Here is an 8,069-nt window from a genome sequence, read left to right as displayed (position 1 = left end):
ATTATATTTATAATATATTTTGTTATTTTACAGTACTTATAATTTATTGTCCTTCATTTACAATTTATTCCGATATATTTTTACGATGTTGTCTCATTCTTTCGATTTCATCCAAAGCTGTACCACTGCAGAATCCGTGTAGGGGGGATGCCGTGGACTTCGGGGCCTTTGTTAGACCTCAAATTCGGTTTTAGCGACCCCGAAAACCCCCGAGAAACCCGCCTTGACCCAGAGAAACTCTTCGCACCTGTACTTCCTTGGAGACGACTTTGCACACACGTCATCGCCGACCTGGAGGTCCCGGTCCCAAAATGACAACGGATTATTGTATTGTCATCCAAGACCAAGGTCTATACCAATTTTCAGAATTTTTCATCGTTAAAATGTGCCTCAAATCGAGCGCGCAAGATTTGATTACAGACAGACAAACAGACGTGAAAGCGAAAAAATGTGTAAAAAGACAGTTTTTGCAGTTTTTCATGTTGAGAAGTGTGTCTGTAAACGATTAAATAATTTCGGAGCGCAAATTGTTTGTTCTCCGGGTGGCCATGTAAATATAAGATACATATATTGACACGTCGGTTAGTAATTTATGGGAATTCGGTCAGTTTGGAGCACATTTAATGTGTGCACTGAACCTATTTTTATCGTGTCGCGATGTAGAGTCGTTCCTCAAAACGATAACACTGTGCATTATCCATTAATAGATAACATTACATTATTTTGATATTATACACTTGTAACAAAATTAATTTTTTTACTATCTTACATAGGTATCTTATACATTTTTTGTGCATCAACCTCACGAGCCGCCACTGCGTGCTACAATTATGATTATCATTACGCGACTTTAGCTCGCTCGCGTATTACTTATATAACAAGGCTGCGCAAATTAATGATTTTTTTTTAACTCGGTTAAGTTAAAAGTTAATACACACTTTTTGTTAACTTTTAATTAAGTTAAAAATAGAAAATTTGTTCATACAACGTTAGCGTACTTAATTTTTTTCCAACTCAAAACTAAATTATAGACTACTGTCTAGTATAGTGTTTATACTTTGTACAGTATTTTCATATAAGTTAGATTCTAATGATATACATTTTTAACTTTAAACAATTCACGATAAATATGAAAACGAAATAGACTAAAATAGCGAAATATAATAAAATTAAAACAAAATAAATTAACTTAACTTACTTCTTAAAATGAAAAATTAAATCGTTAATTTCACAAGAAATTTAGTATGTTAACAGTTAAGTTAATGAAAACTCAAAAGTAACTTACTAGTTAAGTTAAATTTAAATACATTTTTTAACTTAACTTTAACTTTTTAACTCGTTAATGCCTGTCCTTACTATATTATTTATATATTATATTACGAGGGCGCGTATAATATTCGTATGATTATTTATAATATATGTATATAGTCACAATCCGCTACAGGTTTGAAAAATAAATATTATTAAATACAACTTCAATACTTTGCTATCATATTTTATACTATCTATAATTCTATATATTATTATGTATATAGTTATACAGCTCGCTACAATATTTTCGGCGCCAGCAATAGGTATAATATAATAAACAATTTTAAAAACTATAAACAGTCGTCAGTCAACAATTATATACCTTCAACAATAATTGTTGTAAACATTAATAATTATTATAAAGGTCGCGACTTTTCAAAATTTCCCCAATTCTAAAAAATTATAAATTACATTTTTTATTTTAGTTGTCACCTCAGTTATAAGACTTTTCCACTAATCTACTACCCAATGCCTATTTTAGGGGAGTTGATAGGGTGTATTATATCGACCAAAACACTATTTAAAGGAAAATCGCACACCTCATAGATTGGTCCAGATTTCTGTAATTTTTTTTTTTTTAGATAGAAGAATATTTTTTAAAGGGCGCATTGGACTTCGATTTTTGATTACGTTGCTAAAAACACATAATAATACAAAAACTAAAAAGTTGTAAAAATGGACTAAATTCAAACTTGTATTATAAGTTTTCGAAAAATAATTTTGAAAATCCGAGTCCAATACGCCCTGCAATAAGTCTTCCTCTATTTAACAAAAAAAAAATTACGGAAATCAGACCAATCTACGAGGCGTGACAGTTTTTCCTGTGGTGGCATGTTTTTGAGAAAAAAACAGGTCACGCGCAGGCCCCTTAATGTTTACTCATCAAAAAATATTTGTTGTATATTATATAATACGATTAAAATCATAGTAACACCAGCTGACCTACCCGACCTGTTTATAGGAAACGTTCTATGTATTTTGAGAAAAACCAATGAATAATATAGAATTTATTTGATAAACCCGTATCGTAATTTACACGTTGTTTGAAACAAAGGCGGGCATTAACTAGTTAAAAAGTTAATTTTTTTTAACTTGTTAACTTAACTAGTTAGTTTATTTTCTAATCAACTTATGAACTTAACTAGTTTAATTTACAGTTGAAATAACTTAGCTTTTCTCAGTTGATTTTAAAAAAAATCCATCAAGTTGAAAATATTTTGAAATTTTTCGTTTATACCTACGTAAATATTACTATTTCAGTATAAAATAAAAATAATCCAATAGAAAAACACAAAAATTTTCTTGATAACATAATTTTGTGTACCTATATTAATATATTTTATTGAGTTGTAAATTATATATTATGCGAGTTGAAATTATAAATGTTTTTCATAAAATTAATAATTTTGAATTACAAATTGACAATTGTTAGGTATGTTTTAATGTTATATAACTTAATAAGTAATAATATAATATATATGAAGGTCATGTACTCGTCTTCATGTATTATAACATTCAATTTTTATAGATACGATATAAAAAAATATATTTGTTAAATTATTAATTTGAGATGAGTATAGTTTAAATTAGTAAATAATAGTAAAGTAAAAGTAAAATGGTAACAGAGTACATTATGATAAAAGCTCAATAAAATTGTTTTTTATAATTATTTATAAATTAGAAACTAAAAGACACATTCACTCTTTATGTGATTTACATACTAATTAAAAAAAAAAATAGATTAACTTTTTTTAAACTGAGTTAAGTTAATATTTTTTTCTATATTAACTTTTAACTTATCTAGTTAAATTTATAATTTGTTAACTGTTAACTTTTAACTCATCGATCTTGTGTCCTCTTAACTTAACTTAACTTGAGTTAATTATTTTCATTAACTTGGCCACCTTTGGTTGTTTCTCACTTAAACCATTGAATACCAAATTGTGAAGATTTAAAGTTTAATATATTATATTTATTTGTGTACGTCCAATACCCGCATTTTATAGACAGAATATTATATAGTTGTGATAATTATTATACAAAATTTTGAAATTCACAATAATACTCGACATAAGTTCATAACAGAAAGCGCATACATTTTGGTTTTACGAAAACGGTTCTAACGAAATTTGTACCTACTTCCTACTAAGCTGAACAAGTAAAGGGCGTTTATCAATTGCGCCGAAATGACCTTTTTACCTGTCAGAAATCTATCGATTGGGCCGTGTATCGACTACGCCAAACTTTTTTAAATATTGATTCTGCTGGCTATTAATGTACTGAATATTTGTAAATTATTTATTTTAATAATAAAAAAATGTAAAAGGCTTACATTTACATTTATGTTAATGTTATTTTTTGATATAAAATATTATGTTTTATCTATTTCATTAATACACCCAATAACACTGTAATTATATTATGATGATTATTTAAATAACAAATAGATAATAGATACCAATAACATTACATAGTATATTTTATTATTTTTATATTGTATAAATATATTTAATAAAATTACAATTTTACTTAAATTTGTAAAAATAACAACCACTATAGGTAAGTAGTAAGTACCTATATTTGAGGTACATTATTTTATTGTATTTTGCCATAATAATATAATATGTAAAATTGGGTTATATCGTCTGTTGTGGACGAAAATGTTTTAATTGTTTTTTGAAATATAAAAAAAAAAATACATTTCCTATTGTGGTTAACTGTGAGTACCTAGACCATTAATTTAAAAAAAAAATCAGTGCAATATTATACATCGGTTAATGTTTAATAAACAGTCAGGGCTGCTACAATCCGATAAGATACAATAATAATTAAACAAACTGCGGCAATTAAGTTTAGTAAGTGAGTAGGTTAATTGGTATTATCACAAGTCAAGGAACCGATAATTAGTATATTGCGTTGACACTTAAAAATATATTTGAATTGAGATTAAGAACCAATTTGTTAGCATACGGACATAACATGATTAATTAAACTATAATAATACGTAATACGTATCTACATAGTAACACATTGGCAATAGGTATAATATAAAATAAAACCACTAAAATATAAAAAGAAATGTAGAGCTATAAAATTATACACAATATATTATAAAGGTTTAATTTGAAGAATACACTTTTAAATTTCACACTACACTCTTCAATTGTCTTACTACACACAATTTTAGGGACCTGTTATACAGAATAAAAAACATATGTATATTTAAAAATTGTATAATTCATTAGTCTTATGAACTTTTTCCCCTCGAGACTTATTTTCCGTTCCCCCATTTACGTAGGTAGGTATCGATATGTAGGTATATACAGTAGATACCAATGTAAAATAAATTGCTGCAGTTTATATTGTAATGTAGGTACTTTTGTTCATATGGTAGTCACCGTTATCACGGGTCCCAAATTTCTCGTAATACCGACTATTACCCGGTTACTAAAATCAAAATAAAACTTTCACAACACAATTTTTAAAACAATAAATCATAGAAATGTTTTTATTGAATATCGATTCGTTTGTGCAGAAATGAGGGAAAATCATAAATTACAAAGAATAATTCAGCAGTTAAGTCTATACGGTCAAGTCCGGTTTAAGGGGGACCTCGATAGTTAGAAATTTTTCAGGAGCTTCAGATTTGTCCATTACTTTTTTCGTTATAAGCTATAACACTGCATAATTCACCTAAAAAAAATTGATGATCATTTAGCGAGGACAAAAACTGGTTAATTATAATTTATAAATGAAGTGATACATTATTCATTTTTTATTGGTATGTACTAAATACCTATATATATATTTATTATAAAAGATACCTAATATTAAATAATATAATATACATTTAAAACCTGGGCCTCGAAATATCTTAATCTGGTGCCTGGGCTTGTGAATGGTTATAAAAAAAATACAAAATATACATAACATCAATATAATAACAGTGGCGTGCACTAATGCGTGGGTGCTTTATGTAAAAAGAGACGCGAGAAAAAAGGGGTTTCCGATTTTCAGAGATGGTGCAAGCGATGTATATAATGTAACGACTGACGACGTCCATATCACGGCGGCAATATGATTTGCATGGACGCCCAATGTGTTTTGAATTTTTTTTCACATAATTTCTTATCAAATGTTGCATTTTCAGTGACAGTAATGAACGTTGTCCGCTATCAGACGATAGCGTAGTCGCGACGAAGTCGGATAGCCTACTCCTATTACTACGGCGAACGTCATTCGAGGTGACTGACCTGCTAGACACCCAAAAAAAAATACGTTGGCTATATGATTTGCATCTATGCCCGAAGTTTTTTAATTTTTTTCACGTAATGTCGCATTGTCGACGGCAGTGAAGAACGTTGTCGGCGAACGTTGTTACTTAATTGGGCTACCACGTCGAATCGCGGTGGTCCTAACCTTATCACCAGACCTCCTTATCACATACCAACTGGCTCGAGACCGACGACCAGACCAAAAGACCACTGCAGCTTCCGACATCGGTTAACACTTCTCGCCAACCCAGAGACGCTCGAAGAGTTAGTATATAATAAAATATATATACGAGTACACACAAACGCACCCACACACTATAATACTTTTTATCGTCTATATAATATAAGAAATATGTAGTTAAAATAGATAATATGATTTGATTAAATAATAGCCATATCTTATAGTAGCACTTAACATATTCGTATAATATAATATTATTATATTGCATAGCAAATTTTAAAGGTCAGTTCAAGCAAAGGTCAGCTATTTTCTATTGGACCAGAAATAAATTTTATTGATATTCATAGAAAAAAAGGTGAGTAAGTGGATGTTGCTCTGCTGTACAGTAGGTTACAAGTGGGTAACTGACCACTGTATAATGGATAGTATTAAATTTGAATTCAATGATATAATATCACTGTATAAGAAAAACGATTCTCAGCGGGGACGGTATGTCAGTCTAGGTATTAGACATAATATTATATACCTACTTATCTATGGTATCAAAAAAAAATTGACCTATAATAGGTACCTATAATAAATTCCAAATTTATCATATCACAATGTCCATTAGGTAACGCGTTATACATCAACAACAAACCATGGTAATATCATAGATATTAAATACTATACTTTAGAAGTTTCAAGTACCTACTAAGTTATTTATTTTTTTAATTGAATTATGTTTATTTTATTTTCTATCTGAACTTTTTTTGTTAACTTTTAACTTAACTGAAGGCAATTTAATTGAACTAACTTACTTTCCACAGTTAATTATTTTCATTAACTTGCCTATCTTTGATAATATCAATCAAACGATCACAATAATAGGAGCACAGAATATTGTAGTGAACATGATGATAATAATATGATAGTAATAGTGTAAGTAATAGTTCTACAGATGAGGACAATTATAATGTTGTACAAATAAACCAAAATAGAGGTAATGTAGCAAGAGTTTAGTACATACGACAGTTTTTTTACTAAACGTATATGTAGGTAAGATGTGAATTGAATTGCCTAAATTGTACTCCTTAATAAATGACCGGTACTGACGCACTTGTCGGAGCCGGTGCGTTTTTTTGATAAAAAACATGTCTTACAGGAAAAACTCTCATGCCTTGTATAATAGTCAGATTTCGTAAATTTATTTTTTTTTCATTTGAAAGTAGAGACTATTTTGTAGGTCGGAACGATACCGGATTTTGAAAATTATATTTATAGAAGCTGGAATTTGAAAATACATTTGAATAATGGACAATATTTATTATTTTTCAAATGTATTTTTCTACTATTATTTAAAGTAAAATAAAAATTTGAGCTTTAATCCTACCTGCAAAAACTTCTCATCTTTCAGATAAAAAAAAATTACCAATTTTTGTAGTTTATGTTAAAATATCACACTAGAAAAAATATAATAGTACGCTGTAAAATCTATATAATAAATCTATAACCTAACTATATAAAATTTATATAAATCTGTAATATCAGACCTAAAAAAAAAAATGTGTTCTCACTCCAAACAAACAAATGTTGCATCTCGTTGTAATGTGGTGGCCCTAAAAATATTCAATTTTTATATTGCTTTTTGATGCAAATGAATTTTCAAACCAAGATTTAATATTTATTGAACTAGACATAATTTTATTTACTGTGTAAAATAATTGGATAATGTGTAATGCCCACTGGGTATTCTACATAATAACTAGATTTATAAAAATTAAAAATCAGAAACATATCATCATAAACTACCTAATATACCTATATGTACAGACTGATTCATTTAACACACAACATTCATAATAATTTAGAATATCACTAACTTATTGGAATTTTATTTTTGCGAAATTAGTTTAAATATTAAAATTTAGATTTTTTAGTATTATGATACCAGAAATCTATAAGGATATTTGAACTATTTTCCGAAAAGATAGTTCCAAATAAAGTTAATAGGTACTATAATAAATAAAGAGTTGTGTGTTAAATAAATATTTAAACCATGTATATTTTTGTTTTTTAAGCTTTTGTACATAGTTTTGTTTTTGCTTAATAATTATTTCCTTGCTTTTCTATGCTTATTAAAATGAAACTTGGTTGAGAAATTAAATAGATCAAGGACGTTTAACTGATTTTGCACTTACGAATATTTATACCAAAATTCCTTTGGATACCTACTTATAATCATATAATTAGTCACTTTGCCAAATCAACAGAGAATCAATTTTATTCTTTAATATCCTGAACAACATGTTAAGTATCTACAA

The sequence above is a fragment of the Acyrthosiphon pisum genome, chromosome X, assembly GCF_005508785.2.
Source record: "Acyrthosiphon pisum isolate AL4f chromosome X, pea_aphid_22Mar2018_4r6ur, whole genome shotgun sequence".
Lineage (NCBI taxonomy): Eukaryota > Metazoa > Arthropoda > Insecta > Hemiptera > Aphididae > Acyrthosiphon > Acyrthosiphon pisum.
This window is presented reverse-complemented; position numbering follows the sequence as displayed.